Source organism: Rhinatrema bivittatum, chromosome 4, assembly GCF_901001135.1.
Source record: "Rhinatrema bivittatum chromosome 4, aRhiBiv1.1, whole genome shotgun sequence".
NCBI classification, from domain to species: Eukaryota; Metazoa; Chordata; class Amphibia; order Gymnophiona; family Rhinatrematidae; genus Rhinatrema; species Rhinatrema bivittatum.
This window is the reverse complement of record NC_042618.1, coordinates 300,452,347-300,466,014: the sequence shown is the minus strand read 5'-3', so window position 1 is coordinate 300,466,014 and position 13,668 is coordinate 300,452,347. Positions and strand designations below refer to the sequence as shown.

At 42.3% G+C, this 13,668-nt stretch overlaps 1 protein-coding gene and 1 long non-coding RNA gene across 5 annotated transcripts in view; one reads left to right on the top strand and one right to left on the bottom strand.

Moving 5' to 3' along the window:
* Positions 1 to 13,668, bottom strand: part of DPH6 (diphthamine biosynthesis 6) — an 844,298-nt gene that overhangs the window by 570,965 nt on the left and 259,665 nt on the right. The window lies entirely within an intron of this gene.
* The window catches only part of LOC115090746, a 203,125-nt gene that overhangs the window by 145,114 nt on the left and 44,343 nt on the right, over positions 1 to 13,668 (top strand). Inside the window, exon 1 of one of the 2 annotated variants that reach the window (XR_003856492.1) lies at positions 4,791 to 4,926. The exons of the other annotated variant lie outside the window; for it this stretch is intronic. This is a non-coding gene — a long non-coding RNA (uncharacterized LOC115090746). Of the gene's footprint in view, positions 1 to 4,790; positions 4,927 to 13,668 lie in introns of those variants that run through there. 2 annotated transcript variants of the gene reach the window in all.

The window sequence follows — 13,668 nt, the reverse complement described above, 5'->3', positions numbered from 1 at the left end:
GTGCAGGCACCGATGGAACTGGACGGGGGACTACAGGCCTCAGCATCTCTGCCGGCCTCAGCGGAGCTTCCTCCTTGAAAGAACCGGCGACGTCCACCATATTGGTAAAGGGAGGCCTCAGTGCCCCGCCAGACATAGACACCAGCTGGGTCGGTAATGCACTGATGAGCATATTAAGCTTCTCCTGAAGCACTACAATGATAGGTGGCACAGGACTGAAGCCCTGCCACACCCGCTCCACTGCCAGCTGGACTTGATGTTCCAGCTCCTTCTCGAACATTGCCGATGCCAACACCAACTGGAAAGAAGAAAGGGTGGCCAGATCTTCCTCAGATCCACAAGGGGAATGAACAACTGGCAACAGGACCGGTGGAGACATCACAAACCCCAGGCATTGATGGAGGATGAGTGCTCCTCACCACGGGGTCACTTCAGGATGCATCCCTGTGCATCGATGGGGACCAGTGCCGATGCTTCTTGATCTTCCCACGATGCCAAGCCCTGGTCCTTCCCCAATGCCGAGGTACAGAATGAAGAATCTATCAACCTCAGCCCAGAGGAGATAAACAATGGTTGGTCTCTGGCGCCCCTATCCATCAGCGACATTAAAGGAACCGATGGTCCACCAATGTTGATAGCATGGTGTCCATTGCTGCGGCTTTGAGGTCCTTCGATGCCAATGCCTTGGATTTCTTCAACCCAAAGAGGTGGCCCATCTTGTCGAGTCGAAACAGACATCCCTTCAGGGTCATCTGGGCACACTAGCAGCAACCCTGGACATCATGTGATGTCCCCAGGCAGAAGATGCAAATATCATGAGGATTGGTAATCAACACTGTCCACAGGCATTAGGGGCATCAGTGGAAACCAGACATGGCCATCACAGAGCAAAACAATAGGGGAGAAAAACGGAACAATGGTGGTGGGTGTTGATGGCCGACAGACACCAAGGCACCGCCACCACGGAGGGAACCAACTGCGAAGTGAAACTTACCTGAACAGTGAAAACCCTGACTGGAGGCACCATCAGAGGCACCAAGAGGGGCCTGGCGATGGACCGAAGTAAAAGATAGTTTTTTGCGTTTTTTTTCACTTAGTTGTCCACAAGGCAAAAAGCCAAGATTTTAGACCTCAATCAAACTGCAAGGCTCACAGGTCCACAGATAAAAAAAGTGACTGAAGAGCTACCCCACGTGGATGCGTGGTATAGTTTTCTGCATCGGGCTCCATCTGATGATGTCACCCATGTGTGATGACTACCATCCTGTTTGCCATTTTACCAAAGTCTATATTTTTGAAATTTAAGACTGATCTTCATTAGGTAGATATTTGATCATATCCATCTTTGGGCATGATTTACTAAGGTTTTCTCTCATTCTATGTCTATGGGAGAAATGCTTAGTAAATGAGAGCCTTTGTAAGTTAGCCAAATAAGACTTATCCGACTAATTTACATGGGATATTCAGCAGCACGGCTATGCTGCTGAATATCCCTGTATTTGGCACTACTTAGTCAGATAAATTATATCCGGCTAAGTTAGACCTACTCTATGGCAGGTCTAACTAATCTGGTTAACCTAACTAGATTAAGTCAGAATATCAGCACTTATCAGGTTAAGTTAACTGAATAAGTAGCCCCACCACAATGCAACCATTGCCCGCTCACAGACTATCCAGCTAACAATTTAGCCCAATAAGTGACTTATCCGGCTAAGTGGAAGCCATTGAATGTAGCCGGATAAGTCGCTACTTATTTAGCTAAGTAGCATTCAGCATTTTTTCAATATTGGGGCCCAAGCGACTTTCCCCCCCTCTTGGCCGTTATACCAGACCATACAGTTTGATGATCACTGGTGCCCAGGTGAGCACTTACCTGGACATTAGAGATACTGGGGCAGATTTTCAAGGATTTATGCACAAAGGGGGGGTTACGCGCATCAGGCCTACAGGGTGGTCTGGAGGCAGGGCCAGAGGCCTCTGACAGTGCGGCCATTGGGGGGGGAGGGTTAGAGTAGGGCTAGGGGGAAAAGGTTAGGGGAAGGGATGGGAAGGTTAGGTTAGGGGGAAGGAACGGAGGAAGGCAGCGTGGCTCGGCGCGCTCAAGGTGCACAATTGTGCACCCCCTTGCGCGTGCCGATCCTGGATTTTATAACTAGTGCGCACCTTTTTAAAATCTACCCCTAAATCTTCATTTGTGAATACCAGATTTAGTATCACTTCTCCCCTACTGAGTTCCATCACCATTTGTCTTGAAGTGCATAAACAATATCACTACTTCCTGCAAATTCTGTAGCAGGGATACTCCAATCTACCTCGAGCAGATGAATATCTTCAAAGAGCAACACTTTTCCTTCCTTTTTGACCATTTGGATGTCTTCAGCCAGATTTCTAATCAATTCTTCTGTTTGATCTGCTGTGATAGCAGTGTAAATGAACATAAGAACATAAGAAAATGCCATACTGGGTCAGACCAAGGGTCCATCAAGCCCAGCATCCTGTTTCCAACAGTGGCCAATCCAGGCCATAAGAACCTGGCAAGTACCCAAAAACTAAGTCTATTCCATGTTACCATTGCTAATGGCAGTGGCTATTCTCTAAGTGAACTTAATAGCAGGTAATGGACTTCTCCTCCAAGAACTTATCCAATCCTTTTTTAAACACAGCTATACTAACTGCACTAACCACATCCTCTGGCAACAAATTCCAGAGTTTAATTGTGCGTTGAGTAAAAAAGAACTTTCTCCGATTAGTTTTAAATGTGCCACATGCTAACTTCATGGAGTGCCCCCTAGTCTTTCTACTATCCGAAAGAGTAAATAACCGATTCACATCTACCCGTTCTAGACCTCTCATAATTTTAAACATCTCTATCATATCCCCCCTCAACAGTCTCTTCTCCAAGCTGAAAAGTCCTAACCTCTTTAGTCTTTCCTCATAGGGGAGTTGTTCCATTCCCCTTATCATTTTGGTAGCCCTTCTCTGTACCTTCTCCATCGCAATTATATCTTTTTTGAGATGCAGCGACCAGTATTCAAGGTGCGGTCTCATCATGGAGCGATACAGACGCATTATGACATTTTCTGTTTTATTCACCATCATCTATTATTTTAAGACAGCCCACAATTTTTCTTGTGAAAAGCATGGATAACAGCCCACAGTGAACCTAATGTGACAAACACAGATAACAAAATTCTTCCTTTCCCAATTCTCCCTGTATTTCAGTTACTTGGATATTGTTTTTAAAATAAAGAGTTTCTTCTTCCCTATTTTTGTCACCTCTATCCTTTCTGAACAAGTTATAGCCTGGCATGGCTGTATCTCGTTCATGAGACTCTCTGTATCAAGTCTCCATAACAGCAACAATATACAAGTCCTCCTCCACTATCAGGGCCTGCAGATCTGGAATTTTATTGCCCAGACTATGAGCATTTGTGCTCATAGCTTTCTAGCTGGAAGCTTGTACAGTATATGAAAGCTTGCATTGTTTTAACTGAGTATGCATTTGTGCTATACCCTACCAAGAACAATGGATACAGCGGGCTAGAACGTATCAAATAAATAAATAAATAAATAAATAAATAAATAACCCCCTCCAAGCCAAGATACTTCACCATCTGCTTGGGACAATAAACTATTATTCAGCTACAACTCCATTTATCTGGCTGAACAATACACTTAAATTTTAAGCATGGTATGTTCAAGTAATTATCTGAACAGATTACTGTAGATTCAATGAGAGTATTTTTTATTGGCAAGTTGATCTCCATTTTCTCACTTCCCCCATGAACCAGCAGCAGCTACTGATAAATTTTATTTGGCCATTAAAAGGGGTAAAGTGGCAGAATGGCTGGTTAAAATCACATGAGGTCACCTGTTAATGGTACCATTAGCTTACAGGGCTCATCCAAGCCATTCTAAGCTGGCTCATCTGTCAGGATTTATTTATTTATTTATTTATTTATTTATTTAGTGTTTTTATATACCGACTTTCTTGATATATATATATCAAATCAAGTCGGTTTCCAAATAACACAACTATCGCCGGGGGGCGTTACATTAAACAATAAACATAATATTGAACAGAGTAACCTTAAACAATAAGTAAGGTCGTTACATTAAACCATAAACATAGTATTGAACAGAGAACGTGTAGGGTTACTTTGAACAATCAATAAGGTCCTAAGGATGCCCCAAATTTGACCAATCACACCAGCTAGAAGAACCAATCTAGGTTTCCCATGCTGACAGAGACACAAATCCACTGAATAAGTGATTGTATGGACTTTCTGCTCTCTATTTTGAAGGCAACTTTTGTTTTATTAAAAAGTACAGAACTGTAAAACAGCAGATGGTTCTGCATCAGTTTGAAAAGTAAATAGAAAACACTGGCCTGTGCTTCTGTGCATATCTAATATATCATTTAGCATATGGGAAGGGGAGGAGAAAAAGCCAATTACTTCTTGCAGTCACTAGTGGTCAGCCAAAGTTCAAAACGTTTATCCTACCTTTCACATAATTGCCCCAGTGTCTCTGGACTAAGTAATCCTTGCATTTTCACAAGCAGCAGCCCAGCTGAGCAGTAGCTGGAAATGTTCAAGGCTTTTATATCACCAGCACTTGATGTTCTGTGGCACCACTCTGCAATCTGCAGGTACTTCAATTTTGTGAACTAGACTTTATAGCACCAAACACCTGAACTGTCACAGAAGCCAGACTGTGATATTATCAGAATTATGACATCACCACTCTAGAGAAAACCCTGCCACTAAAGGCAGAAAAAATAACTGATGTCAGCTGATTTTCCGGATAATACATTTGCAGCTACTGGGAAGATAGAGTTCAGTCATGGTTCAATGACAACAACTTGAGGCTAGATTTAGGGTCCATGATTCTAAGAATCTGGAAGAAGCCCTGATGCAAGGCTAGGTGAGATGGGAATGGATATAACCAATGGGGACAGTGTTTCTGATGTTATAGTGGATGATCATCTGGGATCCAGTGATCAACCAATAGTGTGATTCAATATTAGAACACAGGCAGCGAACACAGGCAAGGGTCCTAGACTAGGAAAACTAACTTTGTTAAATTGGTGAGTACCTCAAGGAGTTATTAACCAGATGGGAAAATCTAGGAGAAGTAGAAGAGAAGTGGGCAAATCTAAAAGGAGATATTGTAAGGATAACTAACCCTTTTGTTAGGAAAGTAAATAAAGATAAGAGGAAAAAAAGGCTGCTATGGTTTTCTAAAGTATAGCTGAAAAGATAAGGAATGAGGGTTAGCATTCATTAACAAGAGATTACAGAAAGACAAAGACAGGCAATACTTTCTGGAAAGGCTAAGAGAAACTAGGAAAGAAGTCAGGGGAGCGAAAATGCAAATGGAGATAAAAAATAGCAAATACAGTAAAACAGCAGAGGTTGGGGGAAGGGGGCTGCATTTTTTTTAAGGATATTTTAGTGATAGGAAGAAATACAAAAATGGTATTGTGACACTCAGAGGTTAAGGGGCGGAATATGTAGAGGCTGATGAGGAATTGCTTAATAAATATTTCTGCTTGGTGTTTACTGAGGAAGAGCCACAGAGAATGGCCTAACCTCTGCTGAGTAATTGTACAGCACAGATGTACTTTGAGAAATTTAACTTACAGCGAAGATTCTGACCTGCTGCTGGTGCCGGGACATCCCAAGGATCTTGTGCGTTATAAGATAGTGCCAACTAGCTGCTTTAAAAGAGAGGTACTCAGTCAGGCCTCTGCCTGGCGGGCCATCACCTAAGGGGCCCACAAAGTGTGGGCCTCTTCGAGGGACATGTGGACTGTGTGCAAGAATTTTTATCGCAGTACATTTATAGTGAATAAATTAAAATATGTAATAAGAAGTATAATGGATCTTGTAATCCTATATACAATGCTAGTGTTTTTATTACATTGTGAGATGTCTCACGGAATCTCAGTTGCTTATGGAAGGGAAAATATACATACATATTAAAGGACAAAATATACATACATATTAAAGGACAAAATCGGCCAAGTCAAAGAATTTTGGTTCCAATTAATCTTACCCATGTATCAGTTGATATTTAAATCCCCCTAGCCACTCTGGAGATGGCATACATGAACGTGCGCTCTGAGCAGTAAAAGGAATATACAATAACGGATATTATTGGCTACTATAATTTGGACCTCTTTTTAATAGCAATGTCCTCACATCATGATTATAACATGCTGCTGTTAAATCAACTTTGTCCAATAGGCTATTCATATATTCAACAAGCCAGAGATCATAAACGGGGAGGTGGTTTATTCATCTTATTCAGGACCACATTGCAAGTTGCTAAAGTAAGTTATGGGTTTGAATACCCCACTGAAGCCCTAGTGATTTGGGCACAATCTTGGACTATTTGCCTAGTCTACTCCCCATCTGGAGCAACTGTTTCCCCTCATTACATGGCTTATGGAGTAGTTAGTCACTTTAAAACTGCATCATGATAGGTTGATGATTGCTGGATATTTTAACATACATATAGATAATGCAAATTCAAATTTTAATTCATAGGCATCCCATATCCTGGGATTGCTGAAATTTTCCCCCAGATCTCAGACCAGAATTTTTTAATATGTGGACAATCAAAGAGCATATGGGACAGCATAGCTTTATCTGTAAAGCAGGACCAACATTTCTGGGAGGAGGATAGACCAATCATCTTCGGATTCTAAGGTGTCCAATAAGGTTCTGTGGGCTGCAAAAAACTGATTGAGTAATGCTGACTGTAGAGAGCCAAAATCTCTCCTTCTGAGAATCCAGTGAAGGAAGCTTTGAATCAATTTCCAAAATCTTTTCCAGGCCAACGCATCAAGACAATTTATGATGTTTAATGTGTTTATAGAAAGTTGAGGTTAAATGCCCATTAGATAAAAAAAAAAGAATTTATGTATTAAGAAACCCAATTCTGTCAGAAGGGCAGAAGAAAAATAACCACCAGCCATAAAGGCAGTGCCCAATTGCAACCAGCAAAAGTACTGGGAGCTTGGGGAGAGTAGGCCAAATCTGGAAAGGGGGATCATTTCAGTATCCTTTACAATGTGGTTTAAAAACCATATCCTGCCCTGTTGCTATTTCTTCCAAGATATGGAACACCTATCAACTAAAAGTTTTGAATTGTGCCATAGGGGGGACATACCAAAGTTTGATCAGCAAGGTTATCCAGCTCGTCAAAGGCCTTAAATATTGAATGGACTATTGGCATCTTCTGGAAGTGAGAAGGAAGCCTAGTACCAAGTAACGCTATGGGATGCAATGGGCGTATTAAGTCCTGTTCCAAATCTAACCATCTTGGAGTGTCTGTCAAAGTATGAAAATCCGCCAGCCAATACTGGCCCTACTGAAAATATAAGCTAAATGATAACAGTATAAGTCTGTGAAGCTGACACTACTACCTTTCTTGGAAGCCTTTAGCTTCTTTATTTATTTATTTATTTATTTTTAATTTTTATATACCGAAGTTCTTGTAGGGACTACAAATCACTCCGGTTTAGAGTTATCTTGGGATATTTATTCCTTCACAGAAAGGCAGATAGGTGTCTATTTAATAGCTTATATACTCTGAAGGGAAAATGCACTGGTATTTATTTATTATTTATTTTTAGTTTTTATATACACCGATGTTCCTGTATAATATACATATCACACCGGTTTACAAGGAAATAAAACTGACGCCTCGGTGGGCAGTTTATATCGAAACATGATAACAGATATCACATTAAGTATATAATTGATACAGGAAGCAGAACCATTTTTATGGTATCTAATCTGCTCAACCATGAGAGTTGCAAGGGTAACAAGTGGGTACTTGCATCCTTAATAATATCAATAATTATGATTTCAAAATTAGAGATGGTAAGATCTGTATCCATTTGAAAAATGATGCTTCAATATTTCATCCCTTTGTAGGCAGTCGTACCTGATAGTGTTTGAGGTGTGCCTAGAAACCCATTACATTTAGGGACATCATTTCAAATTTTTGTCAGTTAAACTTGTAACCAGAGAAAGTTGAGAAAGTATATATGAGGCTCAGCAAAGGAGGAAAAGAAGTATCACGGTTTGAAATGTATAGCAATATATTGTCCACATAGGCAGATAATTTATATTCAGTGTTGCCATACATTATGCCTATATAGTGGGAGTGTGTCCAATAGCTAGTAACAAATATCTGAGGGATAAATTAAAGAGAAAGGGGGAGAAAAGGGCAGCTTTGTCGAGTTCCCCTAACAAAAGTAAAAGCATCTGAGAGAAAATTATTATCAAGAACTCTAATCTGGGGGAGGTGGTAAAGAAGCCCAATAGCTTCAACTTAAGAAGCATCAAGGGTGAACCATTTCATAATATAAGACCATTCCACTCGGTTAAACGCCTTCTCCACATTGAACAACAAGGCAACAACTCGGTCTGGAATCAGCTTGCTATGTAAATGAGGTTGTGGAAGAGACATGCATTATGTGTTATATTTCTTTCTTTCAAGAAACAAGTATGATCTGGATGGAGTAATGTATTAATTACAGATGCCAATCAGAGGGTTAAAATCTTAGCAAATATTTTATAATCAGTGTTAAGAAGTGATATGGGCCTGTAATTTCAGTCTAATAGAGGATCTCTGCCGGGTTTAGGTAGTACCATATTCTAGCAAAAGGGAGCCAGAATTATCTGCAAAGAAATTATGTAGTTGAGGCAATAGAATATCACTGATAAAACTATAAATTTCAACTGGAAGTCCATCAAGTCCTGGTGATTTATGAGTAGGGAGAGAACACATAGCTTGCTGAACTTCCTTAAAGGAAATTGCAAGGTCCAGTCTCTCTGTCAGATTCTGAAAGTACTGGATGAGGTATAAAAGCCAAAATAGCTGGTAGTAAGGAATTCAGAGGTGGGGCCTCAGAATTGTGGAGTAAGAAAAAAAAAGATCAAAATTGTTCCAAGATTGTAGAATCTCTATATATGGTATGAGAAACATCTGTTTTCAGTGCCAAAATTCTCTGGTTGTGTATCTGTTTTAAATAATTGGCAAGCAGCCTCCAGTTCTTTTTATTTATTTATTTATTTATTTTTAGTTTTTATAAACCGACGTTCCTGTATAAAATACATATCACACCGGTGTACAGTGAAATAAAACTGTCGCCACATGGGCGGCTTACATTATAACAAATAACATTATAAATAACATTATAAATACATTTAACATTTTAACAGATAACATAGATAACATATTAAAAAAGTATTGTTAGGGGGAGAAAGAATTCTTCGTGAAACTTGCAAAAAGGAGGTGAAAAGAACTGCTCTCGGTGCTCCGGGGGTAAGGTCTCGCTGGACCTAGCCCCGGCGGTGTCCCCGAAGCCCCACCCTCCCGTGTGACGTCACTCCAGCTGGGCATTATTACCCGGTAAAGCTGCGGCGCATCGCGTCCGCCGGCGTGTTGCCTAAGCCACGCGCGCCCCTTGGGCGCACGCAACTTATTTTCGACTTTGTTTTGGACTTTTTATAAATTCTATTCTATTCTTTTTATAAATTCTATTTTATTCACTAAATAGTAGCAAGCATTTTGTAAAAACATAGAGTGACCAGCCCATTCACTTCACAGTTTGTTGTAAGTGTACTTAAGTCTTAGGCATGACTAAGCAAGTCGTTTTGCTTACTGAAAGAATGAAATGCCTCAAGCAAAGCAATTTCACCCTGTTGTCTATCACACTCAACCTGGCATTCTTTTCTTTTAAAAGCACTATAGCTAATGATGTGTCCACGAATGACATATTTGAAGGTATTTCAGACCATCTGAACTATATTGGCTGCAAAATATTCTGTAAGTTCCTTTTTAAGAAATGCAATAAACTGAGTGTTTTCCAATAGACCATTGTTAAAGTACCAACCCTTATTTGTCGGGGTTTCCTTGGACCAAGTCAATGATATTGATATGGCCTTGCGGGAATGAGCAGTGATTCCCTGACACAAACCTGCACTGACTCTAGCCTTTTTTAAAACATTTATCAGTGTTTGGACAGCAATATTCTACAGGAGCTCCCTTCCTCCTGGAGACCTGGGCCTGGTCTGACTAACTCACCTGGATCCCATCTCCTATTCCTCCCCTGCTGGGGCCCCCCCACTCCACAGAGCTCTCTCTCACAAGGGGAATTAAAGGGGATCAGGCACCTAGCTTGGTCCTGCAGCAGTTTAAGGGGGAACATAGGGGCACTGACTCACATATCCCCATCTTAACTTGGACTTGTTGGTCCAAGCATTTTCACTCACCCTAGATCCTGCCTCACCTCCCTAGCACCTCTTATCTGACCTCCCACCAGTGAGGCTTGAGGTCAGGGCTCTAGGGTTGTGCTCACCCCCACCTCACAAGGTTACCCTACACCACTTTATAACCACCCAATGTACCACCTGCACCCCCAGTCCTTTAACAAAGTCTCTTGTTGCCTCCAGGTTCAAATTCCACCCCAGCAGAAATTCTTGGACTGGTTGAGATGCTTCCATTAGCGATTCCTCTGGTATCCCCTCAGTGCTCTCTAGCCACTCGCCTGTGCTAGTCACTGACTCCTCCACAGCCTCATTCACTGGGGTCTCAGCAGTACCACATTCTGGGATCTCCACAGTTCCTTCCTCTGGGTTCTTTTCCACAGCTTCACTCACTGGAGTCTCCGCAGCACTACCCCCTCAGGGTTCTTCTCCACAGCATCACTCGCTGGAGTCTCCGCAGCACCACCCTCAGGGTTGTCCTCCGCAGCTCACTCACTGGGGTCTTTACAGTGCCTCTCACTTGGCACTTCATCTCCTCTCTTGCTGGCCTTTTCATACCCTCTCTCTCTCTCTCTGGACTTCTCAAGGGAGCTGTTTCTGGACTTCCAGTAGTGTTTGGGCACCATAAAGGGTCTTCATCAGGTCCTCCTGTATCGCCGACTTCCAACTTTTCAATACTGTCCCCTCCTGGGCAGTTTGTGTCACCCTCCCTAGGGCTCTCTGTGACCCCTCGCTCAGGGTACTTCACCGTCCCCTTCTCTGGGCTTCTCACAGAAACTGTTTCTGGACTCCCAGTATGTTTTGGAACCCTACAGGGTCTTTCTCAGGACCACCTATAACACCCATCTCAGACTATTGCCATGCCTCAGTCACCCTACCGGACACCTCTGCCAGCCACTCACTCAGTTACTCCATGAGCTGTTGGTACTCCTTGTCCAGGCACTCAAGGTACTCTCTTGCCTGGCTGCTTCGGAGGGTGTTCCCTTGCTCCATTACCCTGGCTGGCCTTTCCAGTTGCCAAACCTCGAGACTCAGGTTCTCTGATTGGTATGGCTCATGGGACTGGGGAACTCACACTAAACAGAAAAACATGGCTGTTCTTTCCTTCCAGACCTCTGGCTGCTTTTGTTTCAACTCTTGCTGCAGTACCATGACTGCTCCACTCAAAGATTTCTCATGGCTGCACACCTCAAACTGTAGAGTAGCTTGCTTGCTGGAAGACAGCCCTGCCCTCTTCCCATTTAATGCACTCACAACTCACTCTGGCAACTTTTCCAGGGCCACACCTTGCTCAGCACAGGGTCCTGCCTCACAGGTTGCATGGTCTGAGATGAGGATAGAAAATATACATGCCTCAGTAACTGATGGAAGAAGGATACTGGACATCAAGAGTAATTGTTTTTAAGTTATTACATGGATATAACTGTTCGTAACTTTCAGGTAACGCAAAAGCACCCTGCGAACCGCTAACGTTTGAAGCTGTTTAGCATGTGGTGAAGAAGAATGCAATTCCCAGAATGCCGGCAACTCCACAGACTACTTCACATGGAAAGCTAGAACCACCCTGGGCGAAAAGGAAGCACTGACACCCCCTCTTCAGAAAACCGCTGAAAGGGAGCCCTGCAACGTAGAAGTATACCATGCTGAGCAAAAAGATAGTCTTCAAAGTAAGATCTTTTAATGAAACGCTCTTCAAGAGCTGAAAGGGTAAGACACACAAAGGCCGCAAGACCAAATTCAAATTCCAAGGCAGAACCTCACACCAAAGAGGATGCAACTTCTGTGCACCTTCCGAAATCTGACCTCACCCTCCCTCTATAACAAGTTAAAGTTGCCACCTGTACCTTCAGCTAAAGCCTTCTGTAAACCACTCTGCAGGAAGGCAAGAATCTGAGACCCCCCCCCCGTTCTCTGCACCCCAGGATACAAACGACTTCCAGACTCTCACATACACTAAAGACCTTGAAGGCTTCTGAGCCTGAAGTAAAGTTATTAATTTAAATAATTTAAATATTTATTAATTTAAATATCTTTATCGTTATCAAATGTTATCCTATCCTTTTTTTCTCTTCTCCCAGTTTCATTTCCCCTGTTATTTGTAACTGCTTACTTCCTCACCAATAAGTTATTCAATTGTTCATTGTACACCCCTTGTTTTATGTAAACCGGCATGATGTGATTGTATCACGAATGCCGGTATATAAAAATCTTAAATAAATAAATAAATAAATAAATAAATATAAACCCTGTAAGATGGAAAATAAATTAAAGAGATATTGTCCTTTGCAGACTCTGAGGTCACAAGACTCAGAATTGTTAAGATTTCCATCAGTGCAGTCCTGTAAGCTAAAAATCACAAGAGCAAGGGTTTTTTTCCTTAAGCGGCTTCAGTTCTGTGGAATACATTGCCTGCTGAATTACAATGTGCTGCTGGTTTTAAAACATTTAGGAAGCAGGTTAAAGCATTCTGTTTAATTATTATTATTATTGTTTATTATTGTATGCACATTTGTTGATGTTTTATATTTGTATTGTATGTTTTAAATATTATGAATGTTTTTTGTAATCCTTGCCAGAGAATGCAGAATATAAGTACTGATAAATAAATACATAAATACATAGGGGCAGATTTTGAAAGAAGCGCATGTGTGCTTCCTGGCGCACGCACATGGTCGCACCGATTTTATCACATGAGGGTGCCGGCACAAGCATTTATAAAATCATTGGTCCGCGCACACATGTGCGCTGGATTTTGTAATCCGTGTGCGAAAGGGGGGTAGATTTTTACTAGTTTCGCATGGCAACTCATACTGGCCTTCCCTAGTTCCCTCCCAGTCCACTCCAATTAAGAAGCGGACTGGGAGGGAACTTCTCTACCCCCTACCCTAACCTCCTTTCCCCTTCCTGACTCTTCCCCAACCCCTAATCTCTACCTTTCCCCTTGGTTTTTTTTTATTTCACAACTTACTTCAGGGCCTGACCTGAAGTAAGTTGTGCCAGCGCACAATCCCCCGGCACAGCAGCAAATGGCCGCTATACCGGCTGTTTCCAGCTCTGTGTCGCCCCCTGGACTGCCCCTCCCTTCCCCCCGGACGGCCCCTTTTGCGAGGCCCGGCTCTCGGGTGCATAACGGGGTTACGTGCACAGCACAAACAAGGCCTGGCCATGCGTGTAACCCCCGGATTTTACGGGCGGCGGGGATTTAAAATTAACCCAATAGAATTGGAAGTGAAGAAAATTTCAAATGATTTTGTGAACACTATGGGGTAGATTTTCATACCGCGCGATTTGGCGTACTTTTGCTGGCGCATCAGGCGCAAGCAAAAGTACGCGGGATTTTAGTAGATACGCGCGTAGCCGCGTGTATCCGCTAAAATCC